Here is a 13,484-nt window from a genome sequence, read left to right as displayed (position 1 = left end):
TAGTTAAGATCCAAGTTTTCACATGACATAGTTAAGATCCAAGTTTCCACATGACATAGTTAAGATCCAAGTTTCCACATGACATAGTCAAGATCCAAGTTTCCACATGACATAGTTAAGATCCAAGTTTCCACATGACATAGTTAAGATCCAAGTTTCCACATGACATAGTTAAGATCCAAGTTTCCACATGACATGGTTAAGATCCAAGTTTCCACATGACATGGTTAAGATCCAAGTTTCCACATGACATAGTTAAGATCCATCCGAACAGAGAAGTGTGTCCCATCCATTTAGACATAGAGAATAGAGCACCAAGTGGCACACACAAACACACACATGGACGGATGCAAGCACACACACACACACACACACACACACACACACACACACACACACACAAACTCTCTCCCACTACTCCAAATGGACTATGTGATTGCACTGCAGACGCCTGTGGTGTGGTTATACTTCCAGGCGTAAGAGAATACTGTGTGTGTGTGTGTGTGTGTGTGTGTGTGTGTGTGTGTGTGTGTGTGTGTGTGTGTGTGTGTGTGTGTGTGTGTGTGTGTGTGTGTGTGTGTGTGTGTGTGTGTGTGTTTGAGAGAACATGATACAGCACACATTCAGAACAGACTAGAACTGTAATGGGACACTAATGCTATTATACACCACTCTTAAAGAGTCTGCAGCCTGTCCAGCTAAATTGTCCGCACCTGCACTCTCTCTCACTCACTCACATGGACACAAGCACACATCTGTCAAAAACAAACAAGTAAACAAAGACCTCCTAAAAAAACACACACACTGTGACCGTACAGCCAAATGCTTATTGACACCCCGAAGTTACGTTCACATTGACAAGGCCAACACAGAGCCTACGAGTCTCAGTGGTGTGTGTGTGTGTGTGTGTGTGTGTGTGTGTGTGTGTGTGCGTGCGTGCGTGCGTGCGTGCGTGCGTGCGTGCGTGCGTGCGTGCGATTTAAGGACCTCTCCATCTCGTGCGTGTGTGTAAGTCGCTCTATACCTCTCCCAATTTGTAAGTCGCTCTGGATAAGAGCGTCTGCTAAATGACTTAAATGTAAATGTAAATGTAAATGTGTGTTTGTGGTGAGAAAAAGGGGCCATGGTGACTCCTGAATAATGCCATTAGGCCTGTTATCCTTGCATCACATTTCTGCACAGGCATCCTGGATGGAGGGATCAATACCTTTCCCTGGAGGCAGATAGAGAGGTATAGAGGGGAGGGGGGACAGTGCGTAGTGGTGGAGTCAAGGAAGGTAGGAAGTGGGGAATGAAATTATCCTAGGGCAGACTGATAGAGCACACTGATAAGAGAAGGTATGAGCTCCTCCCCCCCCCCCCCCCCCCCCCCAACAAACACGCCCACCATGTCCACATTTCCATCTCCATGGCTTTGCTTCCTCACACGGTCACAGATTGACCTGGCTAACTGGCTGTCCCTAACGAGTGTCCCCAACGAGTGTCCCCAACGACTGTCCCCAACGAGTGTCCCCTATCAAGTATCCCTTAACGAGGCCTACGGCATATGGTGCTCCCTCAGTCCCTCTGCCTCTCTCCATTTGTTCAGCTGCTAGGGGGTCTCCTTGAAACAGGGTCAGGGGCGATGTGAGAGTTTGTGTGAGAGACAGAGAGAGAGAGAAAAACGCGAGAGAGATGGGACAGAGGGGGAGAGTGTGTGTGTGTGTGTGAGAGAGTGGGAGAGAAAAAAGAGAGGGCGAGAAAAATAGAGTGAAGGTTAGAGGTAAAAGGGGAAAAAAGAAATAAAGTAACATAGATCTGCTGTATCCGAGGCCGACCAAGACCAGAATAGATAACCATCCACCACCACTCCCACTTTACGGTGAAAAATGAATTTGTTTGGAGCAAAAGTGCAATTTGCAATAAACGAGAGGAGATGAGAGGAAATGGAGTTATCCGAGTCAACTGGCCTGGGAGACAGAGAGCAGGAGGGGTTACTATAGGGCAGGCGGGATGTAAAAACACCAGGGGAGAATGACTGCCCCCTCTCTTTGAAGCCACGGATGTTTAAGGACGAACGCGGTAAAGCATTGTAAGCAGAAAACAGGATCCACCATTATAGTGAATGGGAAAATGACGCTCTTCATGGTCAATCGTCGACTAAATAAAATACATTTTGGAAGACAATCATGGTACCAATAATTGCTTCTAATAAACTCAATTATTCTAAAATGGCAGCCTGCAGTACCCCGGTCGGTTGTCAACTTGAGTCTGTCAATGAGAGGGGGCAGCGCTAAGCTAGCCTGCAACGTCACTTCCTGGTGTAGCTCAAACTGCGCATTTTAAGTCTTAACAGACTATGTCTTAACATTTACCATATTAAACAGACATCATTTGGCTTCAATGTGCTTTTCGACTTCACATAGGAATGTTGTCACGTGATCAGCTTTGACCATTAACATATACAGTCACTGACACGCGAGCGATAAGCCTACAGTAGGTGCTTTCCAGCAAACAGGATTCAGCACAATTGAGGTGCATTGTCAAATGACATGTTGGTTTGTGGAAATGTGTTTGTACTGACTAATAGTTTTGTTTTGCATAACAGGGAAGTTGAAGCTGAAAAGTGAATGTGCAATTTGAGGAGGTGAGTGTATGAGTAATGTAATGAGTGTCACATGTTTGTGTATATGAGTAATGTAATGAGAGGGGAGGAGCCTATGTGGGTGCGGTGCATATGCAAGAGTGTGTTTGTGTTTGCGAGAGATAAAGTGTCTGAGTGTGTCTGTGTATGCGCGTGCCCCATCCCACCACACACACACACACACACACACACACACACACACACACACACACTCACACACACACACACACACACACACACACACACACACACACACACACACACACACACACACACACACACACACACACACACACACAAACAAACAAACAAACAAACAAACAAACAAACAAACACACACACCACAAGAGAGCAGTTATTATCCAGACCCTAGTCTCCGAGTGGGTCTTTAATTTGGGGAACAGGTCAAAACTCATGAAACATTCATGGACATTTAGCTTGCTAGCTTGCTGTTGCTGCTAATTTGTCCTGGGATATTAACATTGGGTTGTTATTTTACCTGAAATGTACAATGTCTTTTTTTTCTGGATCTTTATAGATTTTTGAACAATTTTGAGGCAGAAAACATTGTGTGTTCTCTACACCGACAAATAATCCACAGATTAAAGGTAGGAGGTAGGGGGTAGGGGTTAGGGTGTAAGGAGTAGGAGGTAGGGGGTAGGGGTTAGGGGTTAGGGTGTAAGGGTGTAAAGTCAGCATGGAGAGCACTGTACAAGCCAGCGTTACTAAAGGGGACTGGTGATATGTAATGGAGGGTGATGATGACAAGGTAACCACCGTTACTAAAGGGGACTGGTGATATGTAATGGAGGGTGTTGATGACAAGGTAACCACCGTTACTAAAGGGGACTGGTGATATGTAATGGAGGGTGTTGATGACAAGGTAACCACCGTTACTAAAGGGGACTGGTGATATGTAATGGAGGGTGTTGATGACAAGGTAAAGCCAGCATGGAGAGCACTGTACAAGCCACCGTTACTAAAGGGTACTGGTGATATGTAATGGAGGGTGTTGATGACAAGGTAAAGCCAGCATGGAGAGCACTGTACAAGCCACCATTACTAAAGGGGACTGGTGATATGTAATGGAGGGTGATGATGACAAGGTAAAGCCAGCATGGAGAGCACTGTACAAGCCACCGTTACTAAAGGGGACTGGTGATATGTAATGGAGGGTGATGATGACAAGGTAAAGCCAGCATGGAGAGCACTGTACAAGCCACCATTACTAAAGGGGACTGGTGATATGTAATGGAGGGTGATGATGACAAGGTAAAGCCAGCATGGAGAGCACTGTACAAGCCACCATTACTAAAGGGGACTGGTGATATGTAATGGAGGGTGATGATGACAAGGTAACCACCGTTACTAAAGGGGACTGGTGATATGTAATGGAGGGTGATGATGACAAGGTAAAGCCAGCATGGAGAGCACTGTACAAGCCACCGTTACTAAAGGGGACTGGTGATATGTAATGGGGGGTGATACATGGCATCATTGCAGTTAATGCTTTTGTTTCTGTCATTAACTCAGATGTTGGAGATGGATGTCCTTTATGTAATATCAGAGAAACACGTTTTTATTTTGGGGTTTCAATATAGTAAGATACAGAAAATACAATGTCAAATGTTACATTTTATTTTGGGTCAAGATAAAATGTCAATTTTTATGAGAAGGAAAAACAAGATAGATTAACAGAGGATCCATCTAAAACAGTATAAAACAAGATGATAAACAGAGGATCCATCTAAAACAGTATAAAACAAGATGATAAACAGAGGATCCATCTAAAATAGTATAAAACAAGTGCAGTATGTTCTGAGAATGTTACTTTAACGTCAACTCATAACGTCACACTATAACTTCATGGGAGTCTTGTGGAAAGACTGCATGTTGTTTTGGGTGGATTGAGTGACGTCTTCATCAACATTTGCAGAATATTCCTGTAATATTTTCACCTCTTGTCAGACGCCAACAGCCTAGTCGGCTGCAGACATTCATAAGGAGTTCAAGTGGTTTATTTGCCATTTGCAGGTATTAAAAGTAATACATACATTGTAATTCCTTGTTGGAGCTCTCTCACATATAGGACAGTACATACCAGAGGAGGCTGCTGAGGGGAGGACGGCTCATAATAATGTCTGGAACAGAGTGAATGAAATGGAACACATGGAAACCACGTGTTTGATACCATTCCACTTATTCCCCTCCAGCCATTACAAGCCTGTCCTCCACAATTAAGGACCCACCAACCTCCTGTGGTACAAACACAAACAGTAAAATATATCATTAAAATGCAAAGTGGTATAAGATCAGAAAAGGAACCAAAAGGTTCAGTCATGTTCTAATAGTCTGATGAAAACAGTTTAGGTTGATGATTTAACAGGCAGGTAAAACTGGGATAGAAGCTGTTCTAGAACCTGTGGTCCAGAAACTGATTTAACAGGCAGATAGAACTGGGATAGAAGCTGTTCTAGAACCTGTGGTCCAGAAACAGATTTAACAGGCAGATAGAACTGGGATAGAAGCTGTTCTAGAACCTGTGATCCAGAAACTGATTTAACAGGCAGATAGAACTGGGATAAAAGCTGTTCTAGAACCTGTGATCCAGAAACTGATTTAACAGGCAGATAGAACTGGGATAGAAGCTGTTCTAGAACCTGTGATCCAGAAACTGATTTAACAGGCAGATAGAACTGGGATAGAAGCTGTTCTAGAACCTGTGATCCAGAAACTGATTTAACAGGCAGATAGAACTGGGATAGAAGCTGTTCTAGAACCTGTGATCCAGAAACTGATTTAACAGGCAGATAGAACTGGGATAGAAGCTGTTCTAGAACCTGTGATCCAGAAACTGATTTAACAGGCAGATAGAACTGGGATAGAAGCTGTTCTAGAACCTGTGATCCAGAAACTGATTTAACAGGCAGATAGAACTGGGATAGAAGCTGTTCTAGAACCTGTGATCCAGAAACTGATTTAACAGGCAGATAGAACTGGGATAGAAGCTGTTCTAGAACCTGTGATCCAGAAACTGATTTAACAGGCAGATAGAACTGGGATAGAAGCTGTTCTAGAACCTGTGATCCAGAAACTGATTTAACAGGCAGATAGAACTGGGATAGAAGCTGTTCTAGAACCTGTGATCCAGAAACTGATTTAACAGGCAGATAGAACTGGGATAGAAGCTGTTCTAGAACCTGTGATCCAGAAACTGATTTAACAGGCAGATAGAACTGGGATAGAAGCTGTTCTAGAACCTGTGATCCAGAAACTGATTTAACAGGCAGATAGAACTGGGAGCTGGAAGCTGTTAGAAGCTGTGTATGTCCAGTGTGTGTGTGTCCAGTGTGTGTGTGTCCAGTGTGTGTGTGTGTGTGTGTCCAGTGTGTGTGTGTGTGTGTCCATTGTGTGTGTGTGTCCAGTCTGGGTGTGTGTGTCCAGTGTGTGTGTGTCCAGTGTGTGTGTGTATGTCCAGTGTGTGTGTGTCCAGTGTGTGTGTGTATGTCCAGTGTGTGTGTGTCCAGTGTGTGTGTGTGTGTCCAGTGTGTGTGTGTGTGTGTGTGTCCAGTGTGTGTGTGTGTGTGTGTGTCCAGTGTGTGTGTGTGTGTGTCCAGTGTGTGTGTGTGTGTGTCCATTGTGTGTGTGTGTCCAGTGTGAGTGTGTGTGTCCAGTGTGTGTGTGTGTCCAGTGTGTGTGTGTGTGTGTCCAGTGTGTGTGTGTGTGTCCGGTGTGTGTGTGTGTCCAGTGTGTGTGCGTGTGTCCAGTGTGTGTGTGTTTGTCCTGTGTGTGTGTGAGTGTGTGTGTTTCTGTGTCCAGTGTGTGTGTGTGTGTCCAGTGTGTGTGTGTGTCCAGTGTGTGTGTGTGTCCAGTGTGTGTGTGTGTGTGTGTCCATTGTGTGTGTGTGTCCAGTGTGAGTGTGTGTGTCCAGTGTGTGTGTGTGTGTCCAGTGTGTGTGTGTGTGTCCAGTGTGTGTGTGTGTGTGTGTCCAGTGTGTGTGTGTGTCCAGTGTGTGTGTGTGTGTCCAGTGTGTGTGTGTGTGTGTGTGTCCAGTGTGTGTGTGTGTGTCCAGTGTGAGTGTGTGTGTCCAGTGTGTGTGTGTGTCCAGTGTGTGTGTGTGTGTCCAGTGTGTGTGTGTGTGTGTGTCCAGTGTGTGTGTGTGTCCAGTGTGTGTGTGTGTGTCCAGTGTGTGTGTGTGTGTGTGTGTGTCCAGTGTGTGTGTGTGTGTGTGTGTGTGTCCAGTGTGTGTGTGTCCAGTGTGAGTGTGTGTGTCCAGTGTGAGTGTGTGTGTGTGTCCAGTGTGTGTGTGTCCAGTGTGTGTGTGTGTGTCCAGTGTGTGTGTGTGTGTCCAGTCTGTGTGTGTGTCCAGTCTGTGTGTGTGTGTCCAGTCTGTGTATGTGTGTCCAGTGTGTGTGTGTGTGTGTGTCCAGTGTGTGTGTGTCCAGTGTGTGTGTGTCCAGTGTGTGTGTGTCCAGTGTGTGTTAGTGTATCAGGTTATTATTTCAGGGACACTGAGTCGCCATCATACCAAACCCAAAACCCTGGATAGAGGGGCTCAGTGAATGTGGAGGTGAATGTGATCAGGTGGGTCAGTGTGTCAGAGGAGGCTCTATAGAAGGACAGAGTGCCGGCTGGCCAGTCCAGATACACTCCTACTCTGTGGGAGCTGGAGGAGGGGACGTCTATGGTAGTGGGATTATTATTGTGCCAGGCATCATAACTGTTGTCATCGCAGTTCAGACTCCAGGACTTGTCATTGGCACCAAGACAACAGTCATAATCCTCTCCTGCTGATTATGTCACTCCTATAACAGCCCTTCTCCCACTCCACTCTACCTCCCAGTAACAGCGCCCAGTCAGACCCTCTCTACACAGCACCTGTTCACAGTCCTCAAATCTCTCTGGGTGATCAGGATACGGCTGCTCCTCTGTCCTACATGTCACCTTTCTGTTCTCCTCAGACAGAGAGAGGTGTCTGTGTTACTGTGTTTGGGTCCAGTGTGAGATCACAGACATCTGATGGATGAAACCAGACACAATATTAGAAATCATCATCATTCACATTAGAATGTTAACTCACTTTTCACTAATTCATTTAATGTAGATGTTTCTAGGTATCAAAAGGAGAAGTGAAGGTAACTTGAGACTTGTAGAATGATCATATGTTATACTGTATGGTAATATAAAACACACTTATTCACATTAATCACACACACACACACACACACACACACACACACACACACACACACACACACACACACACACACACACACACACACACACACACACACACACACACACACACACACACACACACACATTGGCAAAGCAACTCTTTGTAAACTTTGGTGTCCCTGATTTCTGCTTCTGTAGAACTACAGCTGATATTTAATATGACCAAGTAAGTAATGATGGTGGTCTTTGACTTTGACTTAACTTGAATTAAGACTTATTCTTAGTCATATTCTTCACAGCAGTCAACACTCACATTTTCTAATCCCAGGTTTCATTGTGTACTCTCCACCATGTTCCACACTGTAGCGGTAAGCAGAAGAACAGACAGTCATTGAGTGATACATACCCCTGAACACACACACACACACACACACACACACACACACACACACACACACACAGGACACACACACACAGGACACACACACACACACACACACAGTCAGAATATAACTTTTTCCAAGTGGTGGTCAGAATGTTTGTCTTAACTAGCCTGGTAAGTCAAACATGTCTGATATGAACATTGACATAAACCCTCTACATACTTGAGTTTCTCCAGTCTGCAGTGTGGATCCTCCAGTCCAGCAGAGAGCAGTCTGACTCCTGAGTCTCCTGGGTGATTGTAGCTCAGGTCCAGCTCTCTCAGGTGTGAGGGGTTTGACCTCAGAGCTGAGACCAGAGAAGCACAGCCTTCCTCTGTGACTAGACAGCCTGACAGCCTGCAAAGAGTCAAATCATATTACAATCGCACTGCTATTCTTGGTGATGAAGAGAGTGGCAGTATATTTTTCCAACATTTTTAGATATATCAGTGTCCTGAAACCTGCTATATCTATTCATAAATAATGAATCGTTATTAGGAATGACAAGTGTTGCTTGTAGAGAGAAAAATGTACAGTACAAATATTTGAGTAGACTGACCAGACCAGTTTAAAAAGCAGTATCAGTCAAAAGACAGACAGTGAGGTATCAGATTTAGATTGTATTGAGTATACAGTCCACACCATATCTATTTTGACAGTGAAGCTAACATTTTAAATGTGGCTCTATACTCCAACATTTTGGATTTCAGATCAAATGTTTCATATGAGGTCACAGTATATAATGTCACCTTTTATTTGAGGATATTTTAATACATATCATTTGAAGAAGTCATACGTATTCTGACCAATTCACTTATATTGTTTTAAGTAGTCAAAAGTATAGTATTTGGTTGTAAACTCGTTGGTTGCATTTGCAGTTTGTTTTGGTTGTGTTTTGCCCAAAAGTAACTGAAAGGTGGATGACGACTGGATTAATTTTCTGTCTAAGTAGATACCATGTTTCTAAACACTACTAAATTAATCCTGATGATGCCATGATTAATACAAACCATGAATGAATCATGAACAATTACGAATGAGAAAGTTACAGTGTGTGTGTCCAATGTGTGTGTGTGTGTATCCAGTGTGTGTGTGTGTGTGTGTGTGTGGCTGTGAGGTGTACCATATTTTATGATATTTCTGTATTGATGCAGGGTTTGGGTTTTTACTTAACCTTCTATACCGGTATTTGAATGTTTGGTTTGTTAAATGTGACACGCCATGTGTAATGTCAATTTTATAGTTTACCTTGCTACTTGAGTCATCTCCACAGTGACCTAGCCACGCCCCCTGTCACTCAAGGAGCGCATTTGATGCTCCTCAACCACAAAACACCTGTTTTCAGTCTGATTGGTCAATGCAGCACATGGAACAATGTTGATGACAACGAGGCTGTTTCCACTTTGCTTCTTAATATAAATCCTCTAGTGTTCTATAATGACACTATTAGTTTGTGTTTCTTACATCAGCAAAATAGCTAGTTTGTCTTTTTTTAGCAAGTTGCCCAAAATCTTGTGAGATTTTAATTGTTAGCCGCTAATGCTAATAGCTAGCTAGCTAATAAATGTACTGAGTCAGAGCAATCGTAGCTGGCTAATACAGCCTGATAATACCAGTGATGGTGTAGACCTAAATCAGCATGTTGTTTGTGCAACAGTATCTTCTAAACCAAAGAGGAATATGCAAAGCAAAAACATGTTAGTTACATGAAGTAGCTAAGAGAAAACATGTTAGCTACATGAAGTAGCTAAGAGAGAACATGTTAGCTACATGAAGTAGATAAGAGAGAACATGTTAGCTCCATGAAGTAGCCAAGAGAAAACATGTTAGCTACATGAAGTAGCTAAGAGAAAACATGTTAGCTACATGAAGTAGATAAGAGAAAACATGTTAGCTACATGAAGTAGCTAAGAGAAAACATGTTAGCTACATAAAGTAGCTAAGAGAAAACATGTTAGCTACATGAAGTAGCTAAGAGAAAACATGCAATGTAGCCAAAGCTTATAGGGTCCCCTAGGAAACACTTATCAACACTTTAGTTCCTATCCTGTCACAATAACTGGGTAGACTGGTGCCAGCTGTGCCAGACCAGTGGTGCCAGTTGGGGGCCATCCCATTACTGCAGCCACTGCCTAATCTCCGCATTTAAATCATATCCTTATAAACCAGAGCTCATTTCCTGCAACAACCACAGTTAACATCATCATACATAAGACTATTGGGTTTGTGTGGTTTAAGGTTAGTCAATCATGAGTTTTCCTAGTCCTAGAAGTTGGTCATGCACTTAAGGTAAGTGTGGCCAAGTGTAGACGTTATTAGCTAAAAACTAATTAATGGAAAATCTTGTAGTCTGTACACTATCATTGCTCAAGAAGGACTGAAGACAAGGAGACGAAGCCACTTGAGACTATTCAGATGTTGCCCAAGACTTCCAAAGAAGTTGGGCTCACATGCTGACCACACCGCTCACATTGTATGCGCAAGAGGTGCAAAATAAATGTGCACATACATGTTATTCATTTATTCATTTCATGTAAACTGCTAGCGTGTCAACAAGCGTATGCGTAGCCAGGCGCTAAAATCGAACTTGGTTCTATTTTTGATGCTTGACACGCTGCAAGTCCCGCCTCTCCCGTCTCCTCATTGGTTTTTAGGAGCACATACCCACATCAGTGATTGAAAGATGAACTGAGGTCCACACTCCAGTCCAGTTGGTGGTGGTAATGCACCTTAAAGTTGGTTGCCAACCGCCATATAAAGTCCACAGAAGAAGAAGAAGAAGAAGACTTCTACTGAAGGAGAAGCGGTTAAATGAAATGTCCTTACACCCTAACCCCTAACCCCTACCTCCTACTCCTTACACCCTAACCCCTACCTCCTACTCCTTACACCCTAACCCCTACCCCCTACCTCCTACTCCTTACACCCTAACCCCTACCCCCTACCTCCTACTCCTTACACCCTAACCCCTACCCCCTACCTCCTACTCCTTACACCCTAACCCCTACCCCCTACCTCCTACTCCTTACACCCTAACCCCTACCCCCTACCTCCTACTCCTTACACCCTAACCCCTACCCCCTACCTCCTACTCCTTACACCCTAACCCCTACCCCCTACCTCCTACTCCTTACACCCTAACCCCTACCCCCTACCTCCTACTCCTTACACCCTAACCCCTACCCCCTACCTCCTACTCCTTACACCCTAACCCCTACCCCCTACCTCCTACTCCTTACACCCTAACCCCTACCCCCTACCTCCTACTCCTTACACCCTAACCCCTACCCCCTACCTCCTACTCCTTACACCCTAAACCCTACCCCCTACTCCTTACACCCTAACCCCTAACCCCTACCCCCTACCTCCTACTCCTTACACCCTAACCCCTACCCCCTACCTCCTACCTTTAATCTGTGGATTATTTGTCGGTGTAGAGAACACACAATGTTTTCTGCCTCAAAATTGTTCAAAAATCTATAAAGATCCAGAAAAAAAAAGACATTGTACATTTCAGGTAAAATAACAACCCAATGTTAATATCCCAGGACAAATTAGCAGCAACAGCAAGCTAGCAAGCTAAATGTCCATGAATGTTTCATGAGTTTTGACCTGTTCCCCAAATTAAAGACCCACTCGGAGACTAGGGTCTGGATAATAACTGCTCTCTTGTGGAGTGTGTTTGTGTGTGTGTTTGTGTGTGTGTGTGTTTGTGTGTGAGTGTGAGTGTGAGTGTGAGTGTGTGTGTGTGTGTGTGTGTGTGTGAGTGTGAGTGTGAGTGTGAGTGTGTGTGTGTGTGTGTGTGTGTGTGTGTGTGTGTGAGTGTGAGTGTGTGTGTGAGCGTGTGTGTGGTGGGATGGGGCACGCGCATACACAGACACACTCAGACACTTTATCTCTCGCAAACACAAACACACTCTTGCATATGCACCGCACCCACATAGGCTCCTCCCCTCTCATTACATTACTCATATACACAAACATGTGACACTCATTACATTACTCATACACTCACCTCCTCAAATTGCACATTCACTTTTCAGCTTCAACTTCCCTGTTATGCAAAACAAAACTATTAGTCAGTACAAACACATTTCCACAAACCAACATGTCATTTGACAATGCACCTCAATTGTGCTGAATCCTGTTTGCTGGAAAGCACCTACTGTAGGCTTATCGCTCGCGTGTCAGTGACTGTATATGTTAATGGTCAAAGCTGATCACGTGACAACATTCCTATGTGAAGTCGAAAAGCACATTGAAGCCAAATGATGTCTGTTTAATATGGTAAATGTTAAGACATAGTCTGTTAAGACTTAAAATGCGCAGTTTGAGCTACACCAGGAAGTGACGTTGCAGGCTAGCTCAGCGCTGCCCCCTCTCATTGACCAACTCAAGTTGACGACCGACCGGGGTACTGCAGGCTGCCATTTTAGAATAATTGAGTTTATTAGAAGCAATTATTGGTACCATGATTGTCTTCCAAAATGTATTTTATTTAGTCGCCGATTGACCATGAAGAGCGTCATTTTTCCATTCACTATAATGGTGGATCCTGTTTTCTGCTTACAATGCCTGCTGTACCGCGTTCGTCCTTAAACATCCGTGGCTTCAAAGAGAGGGGGCAGTCATTCTCCCCTGGTGTTTTTACATCCCACCTGCCCTATAGTAACCCCTCCTGCTCTCTGTCTCCCAGGCCAGATGACTCGGATAACTCCATTTCCTATCCTCTCATCTCCTCTCGTTTATTGCAAATTGCACTTTTGCTCCAAACAAATTCATTTTTCACCGTAAAGTGGGAGTGGTGGTAGATGGTTATCTATTCTGGTCTTGGTCGGCCTCTGATACAGCAGATCTATGTTACTTTATTTATTTTTTTCCCCTGTTAACCTCTAACCTTCACTCTATTTTTCTCGCGCTCTCTTTTTTCTCTCCCACTCTCATTCACACACACACACACACACACACACACACACACACACACACACACACACACACACACACACACACACACACACACACACACACACACACACACACACACACACACACTCTCCCCCTCTGTCCCATCTCTCTCGCGTTTTGCTCTCTCTCTCTGTCTCTCACACAAACATCGCCCCTGACCCTGTTTCAAGGAGACCCCTAGCAGCTGAACAAATGGAGAGAGACAGAGGGACTGAGGGAGCACCATATGCCGTAGGCCTCGTTAAGGGATACTTGATAGGGGACACTCGTTGGGGACACTCGTTAGGGACAGCCAG

Source organism: Salvelinus namaycush, unplaced genomic scaffold (genome assembly GCF_016432855.1).
Source record: "Salvelinus namaycush isolate Seneca unplaced genomic scaffold, SaNama_1.0 Scaffold892, whole genome shotgun sequence".
In the NCBI taxonomy this organism is placed as follows: Eukaryota; Metazoa; Chordata; class Actinopteri; order Salmoniformes; family Salmonidae; genus Salvelinus; species Salvelinus namaycush.
Note: the sequence above shows the minus strand (reverse complement) of the source record.